This window comes from Pseudorca crassidens, unplaced genomic scaffold, assembly GCF_039906515.1.
Source record: "Pseudorca crassidens isolate mPseCra1 unplaced genomic scaffold, mPseCra1.hap1 Scaffold_246, whole genome shotgun sequence".
Classification (NCBI taxonomy): Eukaryota; Metazoa; Chordata; class Mammalia; order Artiodactyla; family Delphinidae; genus Pseudorca; species Pseudorca crassidens.
Genome location: NW_027136173.1, coordinates 56,932 through 84,641, shown reverse-complemented (window position 1 = coordinate 84,641; position 27,710 = coordinate 56,932). Strand labels below are relative to the sequence as shown.

Below are 27,710 nucleotides of genomic sequence, written 5' to 3'. Positions count from 1 at the left end.
GCACGGAGTCTCTTTGTCCAAGACACACCAAGGAAGACAGAGCCAGAATAAAGTCAACAGCTTTTATTACAAGTCACAGATTTCATAGAAAAAGGAATGTAGCGTCAGGTCCGGTCGTATGAAAAACGGTAAAATGCAGGTTTGTCCTGGTTGCTCTGTGGACACCCGGGGCAGGCTCTCCGCGACATCAGGCACAGCAGCTGCACTTGTCCGAGGCCCCTTTGCAGACGCAGCCCTGGGCACACTTGGCGCAGCCCACGGGGCAGCAGGAGCAGCAGCCTGGGGAGGCAAGGGCAGCGTGCGGTCGGACCACGCGTTGTCCGGAACCACCCTTCCCAGCAGCAGGCCTGGCCCCAGCCGCCCTCGGGCCCAGACCCTGAGTTTACGATGGTGTCCTCTGTCCTGAGGTAATTGCTCTCAGACACTAGGTTCAGGTTGCCCGGCCCATCTGTGCCCAGGACAGGGCACAGCGCCTTGGAGAGACAGTGAGCAGGGCCTCCGGGGACAGGAGAAAGCCAGCCCCCAGCACCACCAGTGATGTGAGCCAAGTCCTCAGGATCAAAGTGGAGGCAAAGCCCGCACAGAGCAGCTCCCGCTCGGGATAGGGAAGCTCTGGGCTGCTTCGACAGGGAGGGGCTGCACCAGGTCCGAGAAGCCACGCACGGCCACTGGTTCCTGTCCCTAAAGTGCTTCAGTCCCTGAGAGGATTCGGAAGCGGGACTCAGGAGGCAGGAGGACTAGTTCTAGTGACAGGTCTGAGGTTGTTTGTCGGTGGCCCGTCTGGGCCTCAGTCTCCCTGGTCTCTAGTGCGCGCCTGGGTCTCGGTCATGCCGAAGGTGATTCCAGCTCTGACTGTGAATCCCTTCCTGGTGAGGGGGGTGCCGGGAAGTCTGGTCACTGTCCTGCTCCTGCCTGCCTGCTGAGCTCTGGGCCCCCTCCTCGCACTCAGCCCAGACCCCGCATTCCCAGAGAAGGCCCCGCACACTCACTCTTCTTGCAGGAGGCGCATCTGCAGGCTTTGCAGGTGCAGGTGCAGGATCCAGCGCAGCCGCAGGAGCCGCCTGCCGGGAAGGGAAAGGAGGCCAGCAGTGAGCAGGGACGGGGATGCAGGAGCCACAGCAGACGGTCAGCAATGCCTCCCTGAGCCCTCCTCCTCTGTCAGGACCCAGCCCTGGGAGCTCGTGTCCACTCGGGCGGATAGAGAAGCCCCAGCTCCTCTCTTCTGGTCCAAGGAGAGTAAGTCCCCTCCTGATGGGACTCCACAGGGAAGGTCCCGGGCTCCAGACGCAGCCCAGGCCGACTGGGGCCGGGGGCCGGGGGCCGGGGCCCATGGCCTGAACCCTAAAGAGGCAGCGTCCCCTCCTCCCATCAAATCGTGGCAGGTCCGAGACCGCCTCCAAACGCTGGGTCCCGGTCTAGCAATCCCCTGACCTGCCGGGTGACCTCAAGAAGGACAGCCTGGAGCCTCCGTGCCCTCAGTGTCAACGGAGAGGCAAAGGGAGACTGACGTGCCCTCAGGAGCCTGGCTACCAAGAAAGCCCTGGACCCGTGACAGGAGTCCTCCTGAGCTCAAACTCAAAGCCCTCCCTTCTCGTCCTGTGCCTGGGAAGGGGGCATCCTAAGGCTCAAAGGCAGGGCTCCCTTACCAGTGGGGCAGGAGCACTTGGGGTCCATCTGGAGGAGGAGTGAGGCCCGAGGTCCAAAGCAAGGGGCGAAGCCGCTTCACGGGTCCGGTGGGGGCCGTGTGGGAGCGAGGAGCCCGGGGGCTCAGTTATAGGCCGAGGAGGCGGCCCGGGCGCAGAGGCCCCGCCCCCGCCTTGCACCCGCCCCGCGGCTCCGCGCCCGCGCCGCCCGCGCCGCCCGCGCCGCCCGCGCCGCCCGCGCCGCCCGCGCCGCCCGCGCCGCCCGCGCCGCCCGTGCCGCCCGCAGCGCCCTGGGCCGGGCTGTGAGCAACAGGCGGGGCCGAGCGCACGATTCCACGTCGGTGCCGGCTGGAGCGGAGGAACCGGGTGCCGTGCGGTAAGCGGTGTCCCAGCCCCCTGGCCGCCCCTTCCCAATGTGCCCGACGGGAGCAGCCACCGTGTTGGCGGCTTGTGCAGGAATCCGGCTCCCGCGTCCTCCGGTCTTCCCCGCCCCAGGCCCCAGGCCCCAGGCCCCGCGCCGCCGGCCTCCGGCCTCCGGGTCGCCGTTTCCTGCAGCCTGAGAACAGCCCCCGCCTCCCGCTCGTGTCCCTGGCTTGGCTGGAGCCGGGGAGCGGTGTCAGAGAGCGCAGGCGGATGTGACCCTCACCACCGTTTCGCCGACCCCATGTGTCCCCGGGCGTTGCCAGCCCCGGTCCCCACCACGGTCCTTCGGAAGCGTTTTTCCGGTACCGCCTCCTGTAACCGCAGCGCGGTGAACATTGCCTTCAGCCGCGAGGCGTCACTTGTGTTTTCCTTTCCTGGAGGGATCCTGGCTCATTTGTCCGGGGGCTTCTTTGCCTGAACTTTCCAGGGGCGCTCCTCACTGTAGCCGGTCCACCCCCACGCCAGGGTGGAGGTTCCCTCATCATGGGATGCTTCCCCAGGGGCGGCATCATTGTAGGTGATAGGCAGACCTGGCGGTAAATAACAAAGCGAGACAAGTGGATAGAGTTCCCTTGGAGTAGTCCTGACAGTTACTCACCATGGAGTCCATGCCAAGCCTTGTTAGTCACTTTTGCTCTTTGAGTTGTCACACCAACCGGGAAGGGAGACAGCAGTCAGGAGCCCGCTTCCCAAAGTCCAAAGTCCCTACAGTACAGGGAGGCTACTGAGGCAGGCACACAGGGCTGGGGAGTGGTGCCCTGCTTCTGTGTTTTTGTCGCTTCGCAGCTGAAAGAGGGAGTCAGTGAGCAAGCTCCCCTTTGGCCCAGAGCTGTGTCCTCGGCCCGTCTCTACCATGTCCAGCTCAATCCTGGGGGCGACCGAGGTGACACAGTAGGAATGTATTTATGATTTTGTGGCTACCTTCTGACTCTCTCCTTCAGTAGCGTTCGAGAGGTTTCTTTTGGTATAACGTATTTCAGAAAATCACTGAAAAGAAAATGGTAAGGAAATCCTGATGCAGGTGACAGCAGAAGTGGCAGGACCCTTCTGTGTCTGTGAGGAGGACACCGACTGTGCTCCTCACGGCTTTCTATCTGTAGTGTCGACGGCTCTCTTTGCGTGAAGGCAGGATAACCCTCTCGGGGGTACTGGTCCCACGCTCACAGGGTCGATGGGGACGGCCCAGAGCACAGAGCGAAACACACCGTCCTTGCTTGCGTGTCTGGAAGGAGAACAGTGTCTCCTAGGCTGATGATAACAAATAAATCAATAGATAAATAAATGAATGGGTGATGTGATCGATTGCTCACTGAGTGCCCAGTATATTCTGACCTTCTTGGCATGTATTCAGTTCTTTAATCCCGAGAGCCAGACACTATTATTTTCCCTTTAGAGCAGAGCAGACGGAGCCACAGAGAGGTTATGTCCCATGGCTGTACGTGGCACAGATGGGACTGGCCCTCCTGCAGGCTGACTGCAGCCCCGCGCCCAACCGGACACCATGTCATCCCACGAAGGGTGAGAACACTGAACACCTGGCACAGAGGCAGCAGTGGGAGAGCCCTGAGCCGGCAGCCAGAACCCTCCGCACAGCTCTGTGACCTCTCTGGGCTTCGGCCTCCCACCTCTGCAGCCAGGAGCACAGCTGGACTGTCTCCGAAGACCCTGCAGCCCTGAAAAAGGAGAGGCCGGACTCAGCCTCCAGTGATGTCATAACCGGCACCGTGTGGCCGGGAGGTGAGACAGCTGCAGTGTAGGTTTAGTCCTCTGAGTATAGGCTGTGTGCCCTTGGGTAAGTTGCTTAACCTCTCTGGAACTGGCACCATCACTCCAGACCGTGCAGGTTCACCGAGTCTGTCCAAACGCTGTGGCGGTGACTCGTTCCACGGGGCTTGTTGGAGGACATCCCCACGCCCTCTGGCACTGGATAAGCAAGGTTCCTATCCATCTCTGCCCTCACCACGAGCTTGCTTGCAAACCAGGGAGCCTTTCTCCAGGAGCTTGTCGGGAGCTCAAGGATCCTCTGTGCACAGATGTCAGTGTGGAGAGAGCGATCGTACGGGACACCGTGGGGGAAGCCCGAGCTGGGAGCCAGGCCACTATCTCGCTTATTCCCCCTCATTGACATTAATCTTTTGTATCGAAAGGAGGAGATGAAATCTCAGAGAGTTTATCAGTGACTTGCCAGGTCAGGAAGTGGCACGGTGGCTGTGAACCTGAGTGCCTGACGCCGACGCCCACGCACGCAGCACGGGCCGGCTCCCGAAATGCCCTGTGCACTCGGGGCACCTGTGGCCCATCTTGGTCCTGACTTCTGAGCCACGTGTCTCCTCTTTCTCTCGGAGTGCCCATCAAATAGGAGTTCCCTCCCCAGACCGCCAGGGGGCCCAACACCTGAAATAGACTACCCGTTCCCTCAGCACACACTTGTTGCTAATAAACCCCACCAGGCCCCCCCCCCCCCCCCCGCCACGCACTGCAGCACCACCATCACTCTGCAGAGGAACACGTGAAGTCCTTCTTCTGAAACCAAGTCTCAGGGAAACAGCCGGGAAATTCCCACCAAATCCAAATCACTTTCTTTCGGGGTGTCAGGGAGCCACGGGCTGGTTTTTGAGGGAAGGGAAGATGTCAGCCTGACCTAGGGAGGTACTTGCGAAGATTCAGAGCCAAGCCCCTGCAGGGAGCTGTCACGGGTGGCGAGTGTCCTGTCCGTAGCCCTGGGCAAGCCAAGACTGAGGTTCCCTGTGGGGAGGCAGGGGGCAGAGCTGCTCCAGGCGTGTGTGGTCCACACAGTGGGGCATCTGTGAAGTGTTCCCAGGACTCGGGCACACTTTCAACGTACGTGCAGCATATGAGAGCGTCCAGTTTCCAGAATTGCTCCTCCACGTGTGAAGGTGGTTTTACGTGTTGAAGGGAAAACTGGGTGTCACATATCGTGTCCTTTGACGTGTTTTCTTCGCGATCCGTTTTCCTGACCAGGGTGAAAACTGTGGCAGAAAATACAAAGAGGTCTTTCCAGGGTGTTTTAGACGCAAGCCCCGTGCAGAAGTCACACGAGAGGGGTGTGGGATTCCATCCCCTCTGGGTACTTTTCTAGGCTCTCATCACCGAGCGCTGAGTTTGGCAGGGGCCCCCAGAGAAGGAAAATGAGAAATGGGCAACTTTCTCTGCAATCCGTCCTCCTAAGGGGAATAGAGGGAGTGTGTCCTCTGTGTGTCCAATGCCCTATGTCATCTGGCGAGGGTATCCTTTGGAGCTGAGAAACGGAAGCTCAAATTAACCTAAGCGGCTAAGACGCTCAGTGTGTGTGTTTTGGGGGTGTGGGGTGTGTGTGTGGGGGTACTCTTTGGTCCAGAGCCGAGGTCTCTGCACGTCCAGTCCAGTTCCCCACGCCAGCCCTGATGGGCACGGAGTCTCTTTGTCCAAGACACACCAAGGAAGACAGAGCCAGAATAAAGTCAACAGCTTTTATTACAAGTCACAGATTTCATAGAAAAAGGAATGTAGCGTCAGGTCCGGTCGTATGAAAAACGGTAAAATGCAGGTTTGTCCTGGTTGCTCTGTGGACACCCGGGGCAGGCTCTCCGCGACATCAGGCACAGCAGCTGCACTTGTCCGAGGCCCCTTTGCAGACGCAGCCCTGGGCACACTTGGCGCAGCCCTGGGCACACTTGGCGCAGCCCACGGGGCAGCAGGAGCAGCAGCCTGGGGAGGCAAGGGCAGCGTGCGGTCGGACCACGCGTTGTCCGGAACCACCCTTCCCAGCAGCAGGCCTGGCCCCAGCCGCCCTCGGGCCCAGACCCTGAGTTTACGATGGTGTCCTCTGTCCTGAGGTAATTGCTCTCAGACACTAGGTTCAGGTTGCCCGGCCCATCTGTGCCCAGGACAGGGCACAGCGCCTTGGAGAGACAGTGAGCAGGGCCTCCGGGGACAGGAGAAAGCCAGCCCCCAGCACCACCAGTGATGTGAGCCAAGTCCTCAGGATCAAAGTGGAGGCAAAGCCCGCACAGAGCAGCTCCCGCTCGGGATAGGGAAGCTCTGGGCTGCTTCGACAGGGAGGGGCTGCACCAGGTCCGAGAAGCCACGCACGGCCACTGGTTCCTGTCCCTAAAGTGCTTCAGTCCCTGAGAGGATTCGGAAGCGGGACTCAGGAGGCAGGAGGACTAGTTCTAGTGACAGGTCTGAGGTTGTTTGTCGGTGGCCCGTCTGGGCCTCAGTCTCCCTGGTCTCTAGTGCGCGCCTGGGTCTCGGTCATGCCGAAGGTGATTCCAGCTCTGACTGTGAATCCCTTCCTGGTGAGGGGGGTGCCGGGAAGTCTGGTCACTGTCCTGCTCCTGCCTGCCTGCTGAGCTCTGGGCCCCCTCCTCGCACTCAGCCCAGACCCCGCATTCCCAGAGAAGGCCCCGCACACTCACTCTTCTTGCAGGAGGCGCATCTGCAGGCTTTGCAGGTGCAGGTGCAGGATCCAGCGCAGCTGCAGGAGCCGCCTGCCGGGAAGGGAAAGGAGGCCAGCAGTGAGCAGGGACGGGGATGCAGGAGCCACAGCAGACGGTCAGCAATGCCTCCCTGAGCCCTCCTCCTCTGTCAGGACCCAGCCCTGGGAGCTCGTGTCCACTCGGGCGGATAGAGAAGCCCCAGCTCCTCTCTTCTGGTCCAAGGAGAGTAAGTCCCCTCCTGATGGGACTCCACAGGGAAGGTCCCGGGCTCCAGACGCAGCCCAGGCCGACTGGGGCCGGGGGCCGGGGGCCGGGGCCCATGGCCTGAACCCTAAAGAGGCAGCGTCCCCTCCTCCCATCAAATCGTGGCAGGTCCGAGACCGCCTCCAAACGCTGGGTCCCGGTCTAGCAATCCCCTGACCTGCCGGGTGACCTCAAGAAGGACAGCCTGGAGCCTCCGTGCCCTCAGTGTCAACGGAGAGGCAAAGGGAGACTGACGTGCCCTCAGGAGCCTGGCTACCAAGAAAGCCCTGGACCCGTGACAGGAGTCCTCCTGAGCTCAAACTCAAAGCCCTCCCTTCTCGTCCTGTGCCTGGGAAGGGGGCATCCTAAGGCTCAAAGGCAGGGCTCCCTTACCAGTGGGGCAGGAGCACTTGGGGTCCATCTGGAGGAGGAGTGAGGCCCGAGGTCCAAAGCAAGGGGCGAAGCCGCTTCACGGGTCCGGTGGGGGCCGTGTGGGAGCGAGGAGCCCGGGGGCTCAGTTATAGGCCGAGGAGGCGGCCCGGGCGCAGAGGCCCCGCCCCCGCCTTGCACCCGCCCCGCGGCTCCGCGCCCGCGCCGCCCGCGCCGCCCGCGCCGCCCGCGCCGCCCGCGCCGCCCGCGCCGCCCGCGCCGCCCGCGCCGCCCGCGCCGCCCGCGCCGCCCGCGCCGCCCGTGCCGCCCGCAGCGCCCTGGGCCGGGCTGTGAGCAACAGGCGGGGCCGAGCGCACGATTCCACGTCGGTGCCGGCTGGAGCGGAGGAACCGGGTGCCGTGCGGTAAGCGGTGTCCCAGCCCCCTGGCCGCCCCTTCCCAATGTGCCCGACGGGAGCAGCCACCGTGTTGGCGGCTTGTGCAGGAATCCGGCTCCCGCGTCCTCCGGTCTTCCCCGCCCCAGGCCCCAGGCCCCAGGCCCCGCGCCGCCGGCCTCCGGCCTCCGGGTCGCCGTTTCCTGCAGCCTGAGAACAGCCCCCGCCTCCCGCTCGTGTCCCTGGCTTGGCTGGAGCCGGGGAGCGGTGTCAGAGAGCGCAGGCGGATGTGACCCTCACCACCGTTTCGCCGACCCCATGTGTCCCCGGGCGTTGCCAGCCCCGGTCCCCACCACGGTCCTTCGGAAGCGTTTTTCCGGTACCGCCTCCTGTAACCGCAGCGCGGTGAACATTGCCTTCAGCCGCGAGGCGTCACTTGTGTTTTCCTTTCCTGGAGGGATCCTGGCTCATTTGTCCGGGGGCTTCTTTGCCTGAACTTTCCAGGGGCGCTCCTCACTGTAGCCGGTCCACCCCCACGCCAGGGTGGAGGTTCCCTCATCATGGGATGCTTCCCCAGGGGCGGCATCATTGTAGGTGATAGGCAGACCTGGCGGTAAATAACAAAGCGAGACAAGTGGATAGAGTTCCCTTGGAGTAGTCCTGACAGTTACTCACCATGGAGTCCATGCCAAGCCTTGTTAGTCACTTTTGCTCTTTGAGTTGTCACACCAACCGGGAAGGGAGACAGCAGTCAGGAGCCCGCTTCCCAAAGTCCAAAGTCCCTACAGTACAGGGAGGCTACTGAGGCAGGCACACAGGGCTGGGGAGTGGTGCCCTGCTTCTGTGTTTTTGTCGCTTCGCAGCTGAAAGAGGGAGTCAGTGAGCAAGCTCCCCTTTGGCCCAGAGCTGTGTCCTCGGCCCGTCTCTACCATGTCCAGCTCAATCCTGGGGGCGACCGAGGTGACACAGTAGGAATGTATTTATGATTTTGTGGCTACCTTCTGACTCTCTCCTTCAGTAGCGTTCGAGAGGTTTCTTTTGGTATAACGTATTTCAGAAAATCACTGAAAAGAAAATGGTAAGGAAATCCTGATGCAGGTGACAGCAGAAGTGGCAGGACCCTTCTGTGTCTGTGAGGAGGACACCGACTGTGCTCCTCACGGCTTTCTATCTGTAGTGTCGACGGCTCTTTGCGTGAAGGCAGGATAACCCTCTCGGGGGTACTGGTCCCACGCTCACAGGGTCGATGGGGACGGCCCAGAGCACAGAGCGAAACACACCGTCCTCGCTTGCGTGTCTGGAAGGAGAACAGTGTCTCCTAGGCTGATGATAACAAATAAATCAATAGATAAATAAATGAATGGGTGATGTGATCGATTGCTCACTGAGTGCCCAGTATATTCTGACCTTCTTGGCATGTATTCAGTTCTTTAATCCCGAGAGCCAGACACTATTATTTTCCCTTTAGAGCAGAGCAGACGGAGCCACAGAGAGGTTATGTCCCATGGCTGTACGTGGCACAGATGGGACTGGCCCTCCTGCAGGCTGACTGCAGCCCCGCGCCCAACCGGACACCATGTCATCCCACGAAGGGTGAGAACACTGAACACCTGGCACAGAGGCAGCAGTGGGAGAGCCCTGAGCCGGCAGCCAGAACCCTCCGCACAGCTCTGTGACCTCTCTGGGCTTCGGCCTCCCACCTCTGCAGCCAGGAGCACAGCTGGACTGTCTCCGAAGACCCTGCAGCCCTGAAAAAGGAGAGGCCGGACTCAGCCTCCAGTGATGTCATAACCGGCACCGTGTGGCCGGGAGGTGAGACAGCTGCAGTGTAGGTTTAGTCCTCTGAGTATAGGCTGTGTGCCCTTGGGTAAGTTGCTTAACCTCTCTGGAACTGGCACCATCACTCCAGACCATGCAGGTTCACCGAGTCTGTCCGAACGCTGTGGCGGTGACTCGTTCCACGGGGCTTGCTGGAGGACATCCCCACGCCCTCTGGCACTGGATAAGCAAGGTTCCTATCCATCTCTGCCCTCACCATGAGCTTGCTTGCAAACCAGGGAGCCTTTCTCCAGGAGCTTGTCGGGAGCTCAAGGATTCTCTGTGCACAGATGTCAGTGTGGAGAGAGCGATCGTACGGGACACCGTGGGGGAAGCCCGAGCTGGGAGCCAGGCCACTATCTCGCTTATTCCCCCTCATTGACATTAATCTTTTGTATCGAAAGGAGGAGATGAAATCTCAGAGAGTTTATCAGTGACTTGCCAGGTCAGGAAGTGGCACGGTGGCTGTGAACCTGAGTGCCTGACGCCGACGCCCACGCACGCAGCACGGGCCGGCTCCCGAAATGCCCTGTGCACTCGGGGCACCTGTGGCCCATCTTGGTCCTGACTTCTGAGCCACGTGTCTCCTCTTTCTCTCGGAGTGCCCATCAAATAGGAGTTCCCTCCCCAGACCGCCAGGGGGCCCAACACCTGAAATAGACTACCCGTTCCCTCAGCACACACTTGTTGCTAATAAACCCCACCAGGCCCCCCCCCCCCCCCCCCCCCGCCACGCACTGCAGCACCACCATCACTCTGCAGAGGAACACGTGAAGTCCTTCTTCTGAAACCAGGTCTCAGGGAAACAGCCGGGAAATTCCCACCAAATCCAAATCACTTTCTTTCGGGGTGTCAGGGAGCCACGGGCTGGTTTTTGAGGGAAGGGAAGATGTCAGCCTGACCTAGGGAGGTACTTGCGAAGATTCAGAGCCAAGCCCCTGCAGGGAGCTGTCACGGGTGGCGAGTGTCCTGTCCGTAGCCCTGGGCAAGCCAAGACTGAGGTTCCCTGTGGGGAGGCAGGGGGCAGAGCTGCTCCAGGCGTGTGTGGTCCACACAGTGGGGCATCTGTGAAGTGTTCCCAGGACTCGGGCACACTTTCAACGTACGTGCAGCATATGAGAGCGTCCAGTTTCCAGAATTGCTCCTCCACGTGTGAAGGTGGTTTTACGTGTTGAAGGGAAAACTGGGTGTCACATATCGTGTCCTTTGACGTGTTTTCTTCGCGATCCGTTTTCCTGACCAGGGTGAAAACTGTGGCAGAAAATACAAAGAGGTCTTTCCAGGGTGTTTTAGACGCAAGCCCCGTGCAGAAGTCACACGAGAGGGGTGTGGGATTCCATCCCCTCTGGGTACTTTTCTAGGCTCTCATCACCGAGCGCTGAGTTTGGCAGGGGCCCCCAGAGAAGGAAAATGAGAAATGGGCAACTTTCTCTGCAATCCGTCCTCCTAAGGGGAATAGAGGGAGTGTGTCCTCTGTGTGTCCAATGCCCTATGTCATCTGGCGAGGGTATCCTTTGGAGCTGAGAAACGGAAGCTCAAATTAACCTAAGCGGCTAAGACGCTCAGTGTGTGTGTTTTGGGGGTGTGGGGTGTGTGTGGGGGGGTACTCTTTGGTCCAGAGCCGAGGTCTCTGCACGTCCAGTCCAGTTCCCCACGCCAGCCCTGATGGGCACGGAGTCTCTTTGTCCAAGACACACCAAGGAAGACAGAGCCAGAATAAAGTCAACAGCTTTTATTACAAGTCACAGATTTCATAGAAAAAGGAATGTAGCGTCAGGTCCGGTCGTATGAAAAACGGTAAAATGCAGGTTTGTCCTGGTTGCTCTGTGGACACCCGGGGCAGGCTCTCCGCGACATCAGGCACAGCAGCTGCACTTGTCCGAGGCCCCTTTGCAGACGCAGCCCTGGGCACACTTGGCGCAGCCCACGGGGCAGCAGGAGCAGCAGCCTGGGGAGGCAAGGGCAGCGTGCGGTCGGACCACGCGTTGTCCGGAACCACCCTTCCCAGCAGCAGGCCTGGCCCCAGCCGCCCTCGGGCCCAGACCCTGAGTTTACGATGGTGTCCTCTGTCCTGAGGTAATTGCTCTCAGACACTAGGTTCAGGTTGCCCGGCCCATCTGTGCCCAGGACAGGGCACAGCGCCTTGGAGAGACAGTGAGCAGGGCCTCCGGGGACAGGAGAAAGCCAGCCCCCAGCACCACCAGTGATGTGAGCCAAGTCCTCAGGATCAAAGTGGAGGCAAAGCCCGCACAGAGCAGCTCCCGCTCGGGATAGGGAAGCTCTGGGCTGCTTCGACAGGGAGGGGCTGCACCAGGTCCGAGAAGCCACGCACGGCCACTGGTTCCTGTCCCTAAAGTGCTTCAGTCCCTGAGAGGATTCGGAAGCGGGACTCAGGAGGCAGGAGGACTAGTTCTAGTGACAGGTCTGAGGTTGTTTGTCGGTGGCCCGTCTGGGCCTCAGTCTCCCTGGTCTCTAGTGCGCGCCTGGGTCTCGGTCATGCCGAAGGTGATTCCAGCTCTGACTGTGAATCCCTTCCTGGTGAGGGGGGTGCCGGGAAGTCTGGTCACTGTCCTGCTCCTGCCTGCCTGCTGAGCTCTGGGCCCCCTCCTCGCACTCAGCCCAGACCCCGCATTCCCAGAGAAGGCCCCGCACACTCACTCTTCTTGCAGGAGGCGCATCTGCAGGCTTTGCAGGTGCAGGTGCAGGATCCAGCGCAGCCGCAGGAGCCGCCTGCCGGGAAGGGAAAGGAGGCCAGCAGTGAGCAGGGACGGGGATGCAGGAGCCACAGCAGACGGTCAGCAATGCCTCCCTGAGCCCTCCTCCTCTGTCAGGACCCAGCCCTGGGAGCTCGTGTCCACTCGGGCGGATAGAGAAGCCCCAGCTCCTCTCTTCTGGTCCAAGGAGAGTAAGTCCCCTCCTGATGGGACTCCACAGGGAAGGTCCCGGGCTCCAGACGCAGCCCAGGCCGACTGGGGCCGGGGGCCGGGGGCCGGGGCCCATGGCCTGAACCCTAAAGAGGCAGCGTCCCCTCCTCCCATCAAATCGTGGCAGGTCCGAGACCGCCTCCAAACGCTGGGTCCCGGTCTAGCAATCCCCTGACCTGCCGGGTGACCTCAAGAAGGACAGCCTGGAGCCTCCGTGCCCTCAGTGTCAACGGAGAGGCAAAGGGAGACTGACGTGCCCTCAGGAGCCTGGCTACCAAGAAAGCCCTGGACCCGTGACAGGAGTCCTCCTGAGCTCAAACTCAAAGCCCTCCCTTCTCGTCCTGTGCCTGGGAAGGGGGCATCCTAAGGCTCAAAGGCAGGGCTCCCTTACCAGTGGGGCAGGAGCACTTGGGGTCCATCTGGAGGAGGAGTGAGGCCCGAGGTCCAAAGCAAGGGGCGAAGCCGCTTCACGGGTCCGGTGGGGGCCGTGTGGGAGCGAGGAGCCCGGGGGCTCAGTTATAGGCCGAGGAGGCGGCCCGGGCGCAGAGGCCCCGCCCCCGCCTTGCACCCGCCCCGCGGCTCCGCGCCCGCGCCGCCCGCGCCGCCCGCGCCGCCCGCGCCGCCCGCGCCGCCCGCGCCGCCCGCGCCGCCCGCGCCGCCCGTGCCGCCCGCAGCGCCCTGGGCCGGGCTGTGAGCAACAGGCGGGGCCGAGCGCACGATTCCACGTCGGTGCCGGCTGGAGCGGAGGAACCGGGTGCCGTGCGGTAAGCGGTGTCCCAGCCCCCTGGCCGCCCCTTCCCAATGTGCCCGACGGGAGCAGCCACCGTGTTGGCGGCTTGTGCAGGAATCCGGCTCCCGCGTCCTCCGGTCTTCCCCGCCCCAGGCCCCAGGCCCCAGGCCCCGCGCCGCCGGCCTCCGGCCTCCGGGTCGCCGTTTCCTGCAGCCTGAGAACAGCCCCCGCCTCCCGCTCGTGTCCCTGGCTTGGCTGGAGCCGGGGAGCGGTGTCAGAGAGCGCAGGCGGATGTGACCCTCACCACCGTTTCGCCGACCCCATGTGTCCCCGGGCGTTGCCAGCCCCGGTCCCCACCACGGTCCTTCGGAAGCGTTTTTCCGGTACCGCCTCCTGTAACCGCAGCGCGGTGAACATTGCCTTCAGCCGCGAGGCGTCACTTGTGTTTTCCTTTCCTGGAGGGATCCTGGCTCATTTGTCCGGGGGCTTCTTTGCCTGAACTTTCCAGGGGCGCTCCTCACTGTAGCCGGTCCACCCCCACGCCAGGGTGGAGGTTCCCTCATCATGGGATGCTTCCCCAGGGGCGGCATCATTGTAGGTGATAGGCAGACCTGGCGGTAAATAACAAAGCGAGACAAGTGGATAGAGTTCCCTTGGAGTAGTCCTGACAGTTACTCACCATGGAGTCCATGCCAAGCCTTGTTAGTCACTTTTGCTCTTTGAGTTGTCACACCAACCGGGAAGGGAGACAGCAGTCAGGAGCCCGCTTCCCAAAGTCCAAAGTCCCTACAGTACAGGGAGGCTACTGAGGCAGGCACACAGGGCTGGGGAGTGGTGCCCTGCTTCTGTGTTTTTGTCGCTTCGCAGCTGAAAGAGGGAGTCAGTGAGCAAGCTCCCCTTTGGCCCAGAGCTGTGTCCTCGGCCCGTCTCTACCATGTCCAGCTCAATCCTGGGGGCGACCGAGGTGACACAGTAGGAATGTATTTATGATTTTGTGGCTACCTTCTGACTCTCTCCTTCAGTAGCGTTCGAGAGGTTTCTTTTGGTATAACGTATTTCAGAAAATCACTGAAAAGAAAATGGTAAGGAAATCCTGATGCAGGTGACAGCAGAAGTGGCAGGACCCTTCTGTGTCTGTGAGGAGGACACCGACTGTGCTCCTCACGGCTTTCTATCTGTAGTGTCGACGGCTCTCTTTGCGTGAAGGCAGGATAACCCTCTCGGGGGTACTGGTCCCACGCTCACAGGGTCGATGGGGACGGCCCAGAGCACAGAGCGAAACACACCGTCCTTGCTTGCGTGTCTGGAAGGAGAACAGTGTCTCCTAGGCTGATGATAACAAATAAATCAATAGATAAATAAATGAATGGGTGATGTGATCGATTGCTCACTGAGTGCCCAGTATATTCTGACCTTCTTGGCATGTATTCAGTTCTTTAATCCCGAGAGCCAGACACTATTATTTTCCCTTTAGAGCAGAGCAGACGGAGCCACAGAGAGGTTATGTCCCATGGCTGTACGTGGCACAGATGGGACTGGCCCTCCTGCAGGCTGACTGCAGCCCCGCGCCCAACCGGACACCATGTCATCCCACGAAGGGTGAGAACACTGAACACCTGGCACAGAGGCAGCAGTGGGAGAGCCCTGAGCCGGCAGCCAGAACCCTCCGCACAGCTCTGTGACCTCTCTGGGCTTCGGCCTCCCACCTCTGCAGCCAGGAGCACAGCTGGACTGTCTCCGAAGACCCTGCAGCCCTGAAAAAGGAGAGGCCGGACTCAGCCTCCAGTGATGTCATAACCGGCACCGTGTGGCCGGGAGGTGAGACAGCTGCAGTGTAGGTTTAGTCCTCTGAGTATAGGCTGTGTGCCCTTGGGTAAGTTGCTTAACCTCTCTGGAACTGGCACCATCACTCCAGACCGTGCAGGTTCACCGAGTCTGTCCAAACGCTGTGGCGGTGACTCGTTCCACGGGGCTTGTTGGAGGACATCCCCACGCCCTCTGGCACTGGATAAGCAAGGTTCCTATCCATCTCTGCCCTCACCACGAGCTTGCTTGCAAACCAGGGAGCCTTTCTCCAGGAGCTTGTCGGGAGCTCAAGGATCCTCTGTGCACAGATGTCAGTGTGGAGAGAGCGATCGTACGGGACACCGTGGGGGAAGCCCGAGCTGGGAGCCAGGCCACTATCTCGCTTATTCCCCCTCATTGACATTAATCTTTTGTATCGAAAGGAGGAGATGAAATCTCAGAGAGTTTATCAGTGACTTGCCAGGTCAGGAAGTGGCACGGTGGCTGTGAACCTGAGTGCCTGACGCCGACGCCCACGCACGCAGCACGGGCCGGCTCCCGAAATGCCCTGTGCACTCGGGGCACCTGTGGCCCATCTTGGTCCTGACTTCTGAGCCACGTGTCTCCTCTTTCTCTCGGAGTGCCCATCAAATAGGAGTTCCCTCCCCAGACCGCCAGGGGGCCCAACACCTGAAATAGACTACCCGTTCCCTCAGCACACACTTGTTGCTAATAAACCCCACCAGGCCCCCCCCCCCCCCCCCGCCACGCACTGCAGCACCACCATCACTCTGCAGAGGAACACGTGAAGTCCTTCTTCTGAAACCAAGTCTCAGGGAAACAGCCGGGAAATTCCCACCAAATCCAAATCACTTTCTTTCGGGGTGTCAGGGAGCCACGGGCTGGTTTTTGAGGGAAGGGAAGATGTCAGCCTGACCTAGGGAGGTACTTGCGAAGATTCAGAGCCAAGCCCCTGCAGGGAGCTGTCACGGGTGGCGAGTGTCCTGTCCGTAGCCCTGGGCAAGCCAAGACTGAGGTTCCCTGTGGGGAGGCAGGGGGCAGAGCTGCTCCAGGCGTGTGTGGTCCACACAGTGGGGCATCTGTGAAGTGTTCCCAGGACTCGGGCACACTTTCAACGTACGTGCAGCATATGAGAGCGTCCAGTTTCCAGAATTGCTCCTCCACGTGTGAAGGTGGTTTTACGTGTTGAAGGGAAAACTGGGTGTCACATATCGTGTCCTTTGACGTGTTTTCTTCGCGATCCGTTTTCCTGACCAGGGTGAAAACTGTGGCAGAAAATACAAAGAGGTCTTTCCAGGGTGTTTTAGACGCAAGCCCCGTGCAGAAGTCACACGAGAGGGGTGTGGGATTCCATCCCCTCTGGGTACTTTTCTAGGCTCTCATCACCGAGCGCTGAGTTTGGCAGGGGCCCCCAGAGAAGGAAAATGAGAAATGGGCAACTTTCTCTGCAATCCGTCCTCCTAAGGGGAATAGAGGGAGTGTGTCCTCTGTGTGTCCAATGCCCTATGTCATCTGGCGAGGGTATCCTTTGGAGCTGAGAAACGGAAGCTCAAATTAACCTAAGCGGCTAAGACGCTCAGTGTGTGTGTTTTGGGGGTGTGGGGTGTGTGTGTGGGGGTACTCTTTGGTCCAGAGCCGAGGTCTCTGCACGTCCAGTCCAGTTCCCCACGCCAGCCCTGATGGGCACGGAGTCTCTTTGTCCAAGACACACCAAGGAAGACAGAGCCAGAATAAAGTCAACAGCTTTTATTACAAGTCACAGATTTCATAGAAAAAGGAATGTAGCGTCAGGTCCGGTCGTATGAAAAACGGTAAAATGCAGGTTTGTCCTGGTTGCTCTGTGGACACCCGGGGCAGGCTCTCCGCGACATCAGGCACAGCAGCTGCACTTGTCCGAGGCCCCTTTGCAGACGCAGCCCTGGGCACACTTGGCGCAGCCCTGGGCACACTTGGCGCAGCCCACGGGGCAGCAGGAGCAGCAGCCTGGGGAGGCAAGGGCAGCGTGCGGTCGGACCACGCGTTGTCCGGAACCACCCTTCCCAGCAGCAGGCCTGGCCCCAGCCGCCCTCGGGCCCAGACCCTGAGTTTACGATGGTGTCCTCTGTCCTGAGGTAATTGCTCTCAGACACTAGGTTCAGGTTGCCCGGCCCATCTGTGCCCAGGACAGGGCACAGCGCCTTGGAGAGACAGTGAGCAGGGCCTCCGGGGACAGGAGAAAGCCAGCCCCCAGCACCACCAGTGATGTGAGCCAAGTCCTCAGGATCAAAGTGGAGGCAAAGCCCGCACAGAGCAGCTCCCGCTCGGGATAGGGAAGCTCTGGGCTGCTTCGACAGGGAGGGGCTGCACCAGGTCCGAGAAGCCACGCACGGCCACTGGTTCCTGTCCCTAAAGTGCTTCAGTCCCTGAGAGGATTCGGAAGCGGGACTCAGGAGGCAGGAGGACTAGTTCTAGTGACAGGTCTGAGGTTGTTTGTCGGTGGCCCGTCTGGGCCTCAGTCTCCCTGGTCTCTAGTGCGCGCCTGGGTCTCGGTCATGCCGAAGGTGATTCCAGCTCTGACTGTGAATCCCTTCCTGGTGAGGGGGGTGCCGGGAAGTCTGGTCACTGTCCTGCTCCTGCCTGCCTGCTGAGCTCTGGGCCCCCTCCTCGCACTCAGCCCAGACCCCGCATTCCCAGAGAAGGCCCCGCACACTCACTCTTCTTGCAGGAGGCGCATCTGCAGGCTTTGCAGGTGCAGGTGCAGGATCCAGCGCAGCTGCAGGAGCCGCCTGCCGGGAAGGGAAAGGAGGCCAGCAGTGAGCAGGGACGGGGATGCAGGAGCCACAGCAGACGGTCAGCAATGCCTCCCTGAGCCCTCCTCCTCTGTCAGGACCCAGCCCTGGGAGCTCGTGTCCACTCGGGCGGATAGAGAAGCCCCAGCTCCTCTCTTCTGGTCCAAGGAGAGTAAGTCCCCTCCTGATGGGACTCCACAGGGAAGGTCCCGGGCTCCAGACGCAGCCCAGGCCGACTGGGGCCGGGGGCCGGGGGCCGGGGCCCATGGCCTGAACCCTAAAGAGGCAGCGTCCCCTCCTCCCATCAAATCGTGGCAGGTCCGAGACCGCCTCCAAACGCTGGGTCCCGGTCTAGCAATCCCCTGACCTGCCGGGTGACCTCAAGAAGGACAGCCTGGAGCCTCCGTGCCCTCAGTGTCAACGGAGAGGCAAAGGGAGACTGACGTGCCCTCAGGAGCCTGGCTACCAAGAAAGCCCTGGACCCGTGACAGGAGTCCTCCTGAGCTCAAACTCAAAGCCCTCCCTTCTCGTCCTGTGCCTGGGAAGGGGGCATCCTAAGGCTCAAAGGCAGGGCTCCCTTACCAGTGGGGCAGGAGCACTTGGGGTCCATCTGGAGGAGGAGTGAGGCCCGAGGTCCAAAGCAAGGGGCGAAGCCGCTTCACGGGTCCGGTGGGGGCCGTGTGGGAGCGAGGAGCCCGGGGGCTCAGTTATAGGCCGAGGAGGCGGCCCGGGCGCAGAGGCCCCGCCCCCGCCTTGCACCCGCCCCGCGGCTCCGCGCCCGCGCCGCCCGCGCCGCCCGCGCCGCCCGCGCCGCCCGCGCCGCCCGCGCCGCCCGCGCCGCCCGCGCCGCCCGCGCCGCCCGCGCCGCCCGCGCCGCCCGTGCCGCCCGCAGCGCCCTGGGCCGGGCTGTGAGCAACAGGCGGGGCCGAGCGCACGATTCCACGTCGGTGCCGGCTGGAGCGGAGGAACCGGGTGCCGTGCGGTAAGCGGTGTCCCAGCCCCCTGGCCGCCCCTTCCCAATGTGCCCGACGGGAGCAGCCACCGTGTTGGCGGCTTGTGCAGGAATCCGGCTCCCGCGTCCTCCGGTCTTCCCCGCCCCAGGCCCCAGGCCCCAGGCCCCGCGCCGCCGGCCTCCGGCCTCCGGGTCGCCGTTTCCTGCAGCCTGAGAACAGCCCCCGCCTCCCGCTCGTGTCCCTGGCTTGGCTGGAGCCGGGGAGCGGTGTCAGAGAGCGCAGGCGGATGTGACCCTCACCACCGTTTCGCCGACCCCATGTGTCCCCGGGCGTTGCCAGCCCCGGTCCCCACCACGGTCCTTCGGAAGCGTTTTTCCGGTACCGCCTCCTGTAACCGCAGCGCGGTGAACATTGCCTTCAGCCGCGAGGCGTCACTTGTGTTTTCCTTTCCTGGAGGGATCCTGGCTCATTTGTCCGGGGGCTTCTTTGCCTGAACTTTCCAGGGGCGCTCCTCACTGTAGCCGGTCCACCCCCACGCCAGGGTGGAGGTTCCCTCATCATGGGATGCTTCCCCAGGGGCGGCATCATTGTAGGTGATAGGCAGACCTGGCGGTAAATAACAAAGCGAGACAAGTGGATAGAGTTCCCTTGGAGTAGTCCTGACAGTTACTCACCATGGAGTCCATGCCAAGCCTTGTTAGTCACTTTTGCTCTTTGAGTTGTCACACCAACCGGGAAGGGAGACAGCAGTCAGGAGCCCGCTTCCCAAAGTCCAAAGTCCCTACAGTACAGGGAGGCTACTGAGGCAGGCACACAGGGCTGGGGAGTGGTGCCCTGCTTCTGTGTTTTTGTCGCTTCGCAGCTGAAAGAGGGAGTCAGTGAGCAAGCTCCCCTTTGGCCCAGAGCTGTGTCCTCGGCCCGTCTCTACCATGTCCAGCTCAATCCTGGGGGCGACCGAGGTGACACAGTAGGAATGTATTTATGATTTTGTGGCTACCTTCTGACTCTCTCCTTCAGTAGCGTTCGAGAGGTTTCTTTTGGTATAACGTATTTCAGAAAATCACTGAAAAGAAAATGGTAAGGAAATCCTGATGCAGGTGACAGCAGAAGTGGCAGGACCCTTCTGTGTCTGTGAGGAGGACACCGACTGTGCTCCTCACGGCTTTCTATCTGTAGTGTCGACGGCTCTTTGCGTGAAGGCAGGATAACCCTCTCGGGGGTACTGGTCCCACGCTCACAGGGTCGATGGGGACGGCCCAGAGCACAGAGCGAAACACACCGTCCTCGCTTGCGTGTCTGGAAGGAGAACAGTGTCTCCTAGGCTGATGATAACAAATAAATCAATAGATAAATAAATGAATGGGTGATGTGATCGATTGCTCACTGAGTGCCCAGTATATTCTGACCTTCTTGGCATGTATTCAGTTCTTTAATCCCGAGAGCCAGACACTATTATTTTCCCTTTAGAGCAGAGCAGACGGAGCCACAGAGAGGTTATGTCCCATGGCTGTACGTGGCACAGATGGGACTGGCCCTCCTGCAGGCTGACTGCAGCCCCGCGCCCAACCGGACACCATGTCATCCCACGAAGGGTGAGAACACTGAACACCTGGCACAGAGGCAGCAGTGGGAGAGCCCTGAGCCGGCAGCCAGAACCCTCCGCACAGCTCTGTGACCTCTCTGGGCTTCGGCCTCCCACCTCTGCAGCCAGGAGCACAGCTGGACTGTCTCCGAAGACCCTGCAGCCCTGAAAAAGGAGAGGCCGGACTCAGCCTCCAGTGATGTCATAACCGGCACCGTGTGGCCGGGAGGTGAGACAGCTGCAGTGTAGGTTTAGTCCTCTGAGTATAGGCTGTGTGCCCTTGGGTAAGTTGCTTAACCTCTCTGGAACTGGCACCATCACTCCAGACCATGCAGGTTCACCGAGTCTGTCCGAACGCTGTGGCGGTGACTCGTTCCACGGGGCTTGCTGGAGGACATCCCCACGCCCTCTGGCACTGGATAAGCAAGGTTCCTATCCATCTCTGCCCTCACCATGAGCTTGCTTGCAAACCAGGGAGCCTTTCTCCAGGAGCTTGTCGGGAGCTCAAGGATTCTCTGTGCACAGATGTCAGTGTGGAGAGAGCGATCGTACGGGACACCGTGGGGGAAGCCCGAGCTGGGAGCCAGGCCACTATCTCGCTTATTCCCCCTCATTGACATTAATCTTTTGTATCGAAAGGAGGAGATGAAATCTCAGAGAGTTTATCAGTGACTTGCCAGGTCAGGAAGTGGCACGGTGGCTGTGAACCTGAGTGCCTGACGCCGACGCCCACGCACGCAGCACGGGCCGGCTCCCGAAATGCCCTGTGCACTCGGGGCACCTGTGGCCCATCTTGGTCCTGACTTCTGAGCCACGTGTCTCCTCTTTCTCTCGGAGTGCCCATCAAATAGGAGTTCCCTCCCCAGACCGCCAGGGGGCCCAACACCTGAAATAGACTACCCGTTCCCTCAGCACACACTTGTTGCTAATAAACCCCACCAGGCCCCCCCCCCCCCCCCCCCCGCCACGCACTGCAGCACCACCATCACTCTGCAGAGGAACACGTGAAGTCCTTCTTCTGAAACCAGGTCTCAGGGAAACAGCCGGGAAATTCCCACCAAATCCAAATCACTTTCTTTCGGGGTGTCAGGGAGCCACGGGCTGGTTTTTGAGGGAAGGGAAGATGTCAGCCTGACCTAGGGAGGTACTTGCGAAGATTCAGAGCCAAGCCCCTGCAGGGAGCTGTCACGGGTGGCGAGTGTCCTGTCCGTAGCCCTGGGCAAGCCAAGACTGAGGTTCCCTGTGGGGAGGCAGGGGGCAGAGCTGCTCCAGGCGTGTGTGGTCCACACAGTGGGGCATCTGTGAAGTGTTCCCAGGACTCGGGCACACTTTCAACGTACGTGCAGCATATGAGAGCGTCCAGTTTCCAGAATTGCTCCTCCACGTGTGAAGGTGGTTTTACGTGTTGAAGGGAAAACTGGGTGTCACATATCGTGTCCTTTGACGTGTTTTCTTCGCGATCCGTTTTCCTGACCAGGGTGAAAACTGTGGCAGAAAATACAAAGAGGTCTTTCCAGGGTGTTTTAGACGCAAGCCCCGTGCAGAAGTCACACGAGAGGGGTGTGGGATTCCATCCCCTCTGGGTACTTTTCTAGGCTCTCATCACCGAGCGCTGAGTTTGGCAGGGGCCCCCAGAGAAGGAAAATGAGAAATGGGCAACTTTCTCTGCAATCCGTCCTCCTAAGGGGAATAGAGGGAGTGTGTCCTCTGTGTGTCCAATGCCCTATGTCATCTGGCGAGGGTATCCTTTGGAGCTGAGAAACGGAAGCTCAAATTAACCTAAGCGGCTAAGACGCTCAGTGTGTGTGTTTTGGGGGTGTGGGGTGTGTGTGGGGGGGTACTCTTTGGTCCAGAGCCGAGGTCTCTGCACGTCCAGTCCAGTTCCCCACGCCAGCCCTGATGGGCACGGAGTCTCTTTGTCCAAGACACACCAAGGAAGACAGAGCCAGAATAAAGTCAACAGCTTTTATTACAAGTCACAGATTTCATAGAAAAAGGAATGTAGCGTCAGGTCCGGTCGTATGAAAAACGGTAAAATGCAGGTTTGTCCTGGTTGCTCTGTGGACACCCGGGGCAGGCTCTCCGCGACATCAGGCACAGCAGCTGCACTTGTCCGAGGCCCCTTTGCAGACGCAGCCCTGGGCACACTTGGCGCAGCCCACGGGGCAGCAGGAGCAGCAGCCTGGGGAGGCAAGGGCAGCGTGCGGTCGGACCACGCGTTGTCCGGAACCACCCTTCCCAGCAGCAGGCCTGGCCCCAGCCGCCCTCGGGCCCAGACCCTGAGTTTACGATGGTGTCCTCTGTCCTGAGGTAATTGCTCTCAGACACTAGGTTCAGGTTGCCCGGCCCATCTGTGCCCAGGACAGGGCACAGCGCCTTGGAGAGACAGTGAGCAGGGCCTCCGGGGACAGGAGAAAGCCAGCCCCCAGCACCACCAGTGATGTGAGCCAAGTCCTCAGGATCAAAGTGGAGGCAAAGCCCGCACAGAGCAGCTCCCGCTCGGGATAGGGAAGCTCTGGGCTGCTTCGACAGGGAGGGGCTGCACCAGGTCCGAGAAGCCACGCACGGCCACTGGTTCCTGTCCCTAAAGTGCTTCAGTCCCTGAGAGGATTCGGAAGCGGGACTCAGGAGGCAGGAGGACTAGTTCTAGTGACAGGTCTGAGGTTGTTTGTCGGTGGCCCGTCTGGGCCTCAGTCTCCCTGGTCTCTAGTGCGCGCCTGGGTCTCGGTCATGCCGAAGGTGATTCCAGCTCTGACTGTGAATCCCTTCCTGGTGAGGGGGGTGCCGGGAAGTCTGGTCACTGTCCTGCTCCTGCCTGCCTGCTGAGCTCTGGGCCCCCTCCTCGCACTCAGCCCAGACCCCGCATTCCCAGAGAAGGCCCCGCACACTCACTCTTCTTGCAGGAGGCGCATCTGCAGGCTTTGCAGGTGCAGGTGCAGGATCCAGCGCAGCCGCAGGAGCCGCCTGCCGGGAAGGGAAAGGAGGCCAGCAGTGAGCAGGGACGGGGATGCAGGAGCCACAGCAGACGGTCAGCAATGCCTCCCTGAGCCCTCCTCCTCTGTCAGGACCCAGCCCTGGGAGCTCGTGTCCACTCGGGCGGATAGAGAAGCCCCAGCTCCTCTCTTCTGGTCCAAGGAGAGTAAGTCCCCTCCTGATGGGACTCCACAGGGAAGGTCCCGGGCTCCAGACGCAGCCCAGGCCGACTGGGGCCGGGGGCCGGGGGCCGGGGCCCATGGCCTGAACCCTAAAGAGGCAGCGTCCCCTCCTCCCATCAAATCGTGGCAGGTCCGAGACCGCCTCCAAACGCTGGGTCCCGGTCTAGCAATCCCCTGACCTGCCGGGTGACCTCAAGAAGGACAGCCTGGAGCCTCCGTGCCCTCAGTGTCAACGGAGAGGCAAAGGGAGACTGACGTGCCCTCAGGAGCCTGGCTACCAAGAAAGCCCTGGACCCGTGACAGGAGTCCTCCTGAGCTCAAACTCAAAGCCCTCCCTTCTCGTCCTGTGCCTGGGAAGGGGGCATCCTAAGGCTCAAAGGCAGGGCTCCCTTACCAGTGGGGCAGGAGCACTTGGGGTCCATCTGGAGGAGGAGTGAGGCCCGAGGTCCAAAGCAAGGGGCGAAGCCGCTTCACGGGTCCGGTGGGGGCCGTGTGGGAGCGAGGAGCCCGGGGGCTCAGTTATAGGCCGAGGAGGCGGCCCGGGCGCAGAGGCCCCGCCCCCGCCTTGCACCCGCCCCGCGGCTCCGCGCCCGCGCCGCCCGCGCCGCCCGTGCCGCCCGCAGCGCCCTGGGCCGGGCTGTGAGCAACAGGCGGGGCCGAGCGCACGATTCCACGTCGGTGCCGGCTGGAGCGGAGGAACCGGGTGCCGTGCGGTAAGCGGTGTCCCAGCCCCCTGGCCGCCCCTTCCCAATGTGCCCGACGGGAGCAGCCACCGTGTTGGCGGCTTGTGCAGGAATCCGGCTCCCGCGTCCTCCGGTCTTCCCCGCCCCAGGCCCCAGGCCCCAGGCCCCGCGCCGCCGGCCTCCGGGTCGCCGTTTCCTGCAGCCTGAGAACAGCCCCCGCCTCCCGCTCGTGTCCCTGGCTTGGCTGGAGCCGGGGAGCGGTGTCAGAGAGCGCAGGCGGATGTGACCCTCACCACCGTTTCGCCGACCCCATGTGTCCCCGGGCGTTGCCAGCCCCGGTCCCCACCACGGTCCTTCGGAAGCGTTTTTCCGGTACCGCCTCCTGTAACCGCAGCGCGGTGAACATTGCCTTCAGCCGCGAGGCGTCACTTGTGTTTTCCTTTCCTGGAGGGATCCTGGCTCATTTGTCCGGGGGCTTCTTTGCCTGAACTTTCCAGGGGCGCTCCTCACTGTAGCCGGTCCACCCCCACGCCAGGGTGGAGGTTCCCTCATCATGGGATGCTTCCCCAGGGGCGGCATCATTGTAGGTGATAGGCAGACCTGGCGGTAAATAACAAAGCGAGACAAGTGGATAGAGTTCCCTTTGAGTAGTCCTGACAGTTACTCACCATGGAGTCCATGCCAAGCCTTGTTAGTCACTTTTGCTCTTTGAGTTGTCACACCAACCGGGAAGGGAGACAGCAGTCAGGAGCCCGCTTCCCAAAGTCCAAAGTCCCTACAGTACAGGGAGGCTACTGAGGCAGGCACACAGGGCTGGGGAGTGGTGCCCTGCTTCTGTGTTTTTGTCGCTTCGCAGCTGAAAGAGGGAGTCAGTGAGCAAGCTCCCCTTTGGCCCAGAGCTGTGTCCTCGGCCCGTCTCTACCATGTCCAGCTCAATCCTGGGGGCGACCAAGGTGACACAGTAGGAATGTATTTATGATTTTGTGGCTACCTTCTGACTCTCTCCTTCAGTAGCGTTCGAGAGGTTTCTTTTGGTATAACGTATTTCAGAAAATCACTGAAAAGAAACTGGTAAGGAAATCCTGATGCAGGTGACAGCAGAAGTGGCAGGACCCTTCTGTGTCTGTGAGGAGGACACCGACTGTGCTCCTCACGGCTTTCTATCTGTAGTGTCGACGGCTCTCTTTGCGTGAAGGCAGGATAACCCTCTCGGGGGTACTGGTCCCACGCTCACAGGGTCGATGGGGACGGCCCAGAGCACAGAGCGAAACACACCGTCCTTGCTTGCGTGTCTGGAAGGAGAACAGTGTCTCCTAGGCTGATGATAACAAATAAATCAATAGATAAATAAATGAATGGGTGATGTGATCGATTGCTCACTGAGTGCCCAGTATATTCTGACCTTCTTGGCATGTATTCAGTTCTTTAATCCCGAGAGCCAGACACTATTATTTTCCCTTTAGAGCAGAGCAGACGGAGCCACAGAGAGGTTATGTCCCATGGCTGTACGTGGCACAGATGGGACTGGCCCTCCTGCAGGCTGACTGCAGCCCCGCGCCCAACCGGACACCATGTCATCCCACGAAGGGTGAGAACACTGAACACCTGGCACAGAGGCAGCAGTGGGAGAGCCCTGAGCCGGCAGCCAGAACCCTCCGCACAGCTCTGTGACCTCTCTGGGCTTCGGCCTCCCACCTCTGCAGCCAGGAGCACAGCTGGACTGTCTCCGAAGACCCTGCAGCCCTGAAAAAGGAGAGGCCGGACTCAGCCTCCAGTGATGTCATAACCGGCACCGTGTGGCCGGGAGGTGAGACAGCTGCAGTGTAGGTTTAGTCCTCTGAGTATAGGCTGTGTGCCCTTGGGTAAGTTGCTTAACCTCTCTGGAACTGGCACCATCACTCCAGACCGTGCAGGTTCACCGAGTCTGTCCAAACGCTGTGGCGGTGACTCGTTCCACGGGGCTTGTTGGAGGACATCCCCACGCCCTCTGGCACTGGATAAGCAAGGTTCCTATCCATCTCTGCCCTCACCACGAGCTTGCTTGCAAACCAGGGAGCCTTTCTCCAGGAGCTTGTCGGGAGCTCAAGGATTCTCTGTGCACAGATGTCAGTGTGGAGAGAGCGATCGTACGGGACACCGTGGGGGAAGCCCGAGCTGGGAGCCAGGCCACTATCTCGCTTATTCCCCCTCATTGACATTAATCTTTTGTATCGAAAGGAGGAAATGAAATCTCAGAGAGTTTATCAGTGACTTGCCAGGTCAGGAAGTGGCACGGTGGCTGTGAACCTGAGTGCCTGACGCCGACGCCCACGCACGCAGCACGGGCCGGCTCCCGAAATGCCCTGTGCACTCGGGGCACCTGTGGCCCATCTTGGTCCTGACTTCTGAGCCACGTGTCTCCTCTTTCTCTCGGAGTGCCCATCAAATAGGAGTTCCCTCCCCAGACCGCCAGGGGGCCCAACACCTGAAATAGACTACCCGTTCCCTCAGCACACACTTGTTGCTAATAAACCCCACCAGGCGCCCCCCCCCCCCCCCCCCCGCCACGCACTGCAGCACCACCATCACTCTGCAGAGGAACACGTGAAGTCCTTCTTCTGAAACCAGGTCTCAGGGAAACAGCCGGGAAATTCCCACCAAATCCAAATCACTTTCTTTCGGGGTGTCAGGGAGCCACGGGCTGGTTTTTGAGGGAAGGGAAGATGTCAGCCTGACCTAGGGAGGTACTTGCGAAGATTCAGAGCCAAGCCCCTGCAGGGAGCTGTCACGGGTGGCGAGTGTCCTGTCCGTAGCCCTGGGCAAGCCAAGACTGAGGTTCCCTGTGGGGAGGCAGGGGGCAGAGCTGCTCCAGGCGTGTGTGGTCCACACAGTGGGGCATCTGTGAAGTGTTCCCAGGACTCGGGCACACTTTCAACGTACGTGCAGCATATGAGAGCGTCCAGTTTCCAGAATTGCTCCTCCACGTGTGAAGGTGGTTTTACGTGTTGAAGGGAAAACTGGGTGTCACATATCGTGTCCTTTGACGTGTTTTCTTCGCGATCCGTTTTCCTGACCAGGGTGAAAACTGTGGCAGAAAATACAAAGAGGTCTTTCCAGGGTGTTTTAGACGCAAGCCCCGTGCAGAAGTCACACGAGAGGGGTGTGGGATTCCATCCCCTCTGGGTACTTTTCTAGGCTCTCATCACCGAGCGCTGAGTTTGGCAGGGGCCCCCAGAGAAGGAAAATGAGAAATGGGCAACTTTCTCTGCAATCCGTCCTCCTAAGGGGAATAGAGGGAGTGTGTCCTCTGTGTGTCCAATGCCCTATGTCATCTGGCGAGGGTATCCTTTGGAGCTGAGAAACGGAAGCTCAAATTAACCTAAGCGGCTAAGACGCTCAGTGTGTGTGTTTTGGGGGTGTGGGGTGTGTGTGGGGGGGTACTCTTTGGTCCAGAGCCGAGGTCTCTGCACGTCCAGTCCAGTTCCCCACGCCAGCCCTGATGGGCACGGAGTCTCTTTGTCCAAGACACACCAAGGAAGACAGAGCCAGAATAAAGTCAACAGCTTTTATTACAAGTCACAGATTTCATAGAAAAAGGAATGTAGCGTCAGGTCCGGTCGTATGAAAAACGGTAAAATGCAGGTTTGTCCTGGTTGCTCTGTGGACACCCGGGGCAGGCTCTCCGCGACATCAGGCACAGCAGCTGCACTTGTCCGAGGCCCCTTTGCAGACGCAGCCCTGGGCACACTTGGCGCAGCCCTGGGCACACTTGGCGCAGCCCACGGGGCAGCAGGAGCAGCA

General features: G+C 60.6%; 3 long non-coding RNA genes across 3 annotated transcripts; all 3 read right to left on the bottom strand.

The window, feature by feature from the left end:
• Nucleotides 1-48: 48 nt before the first annotated feature.
• On the bottom strand, nt 49-1,810 carry LOC137218147 (uncharacterized). The gene is made up of 2 exons (XR_010940484.1): nt 1,647-1,810; nt 49-279 (listed from the first exon to the last, which is right to left on the bottom strand). It is a non-coding gene; the product is annotated as an uncharacterized lncRNA (long non-coding RNA).
• A 9,236-nt stretch (nt 1,811-11,046) lies between these two features.
• On the bottom strand, nt 11,047-12,808 carry LOC137218148 (uncharacterized). The gene is made up of 2 exons (XR_010940485.1): nt 12,645-12,808; nt 11,047-11,277 (listed from the first exon to the last, which is right to left on the bottom strand). It is a non-coding gene; the product is annotated as an uncharacterized lncRNA (long non-coding RNA).
• Nucleotides 12,809-22,043: 9,235 nt separating this feature from the next.
• On the bottom strand, nt 22,044-23,798 carry LOC137218149 (uncharacterized). The gene is made up of 2 exons (XR_010940486.1): nt 23,642-23,798; nt 22,044-22,274 (listed from the first exon to the last, which is right to left on the bottom strand). It is a non-coding gene; the product is annotated as an uncharacterized lncRNA (long non-coding RNA).
• Between the last annotated feature and the right edge of the window lie 3,912 nt (nt 23,799-27,710).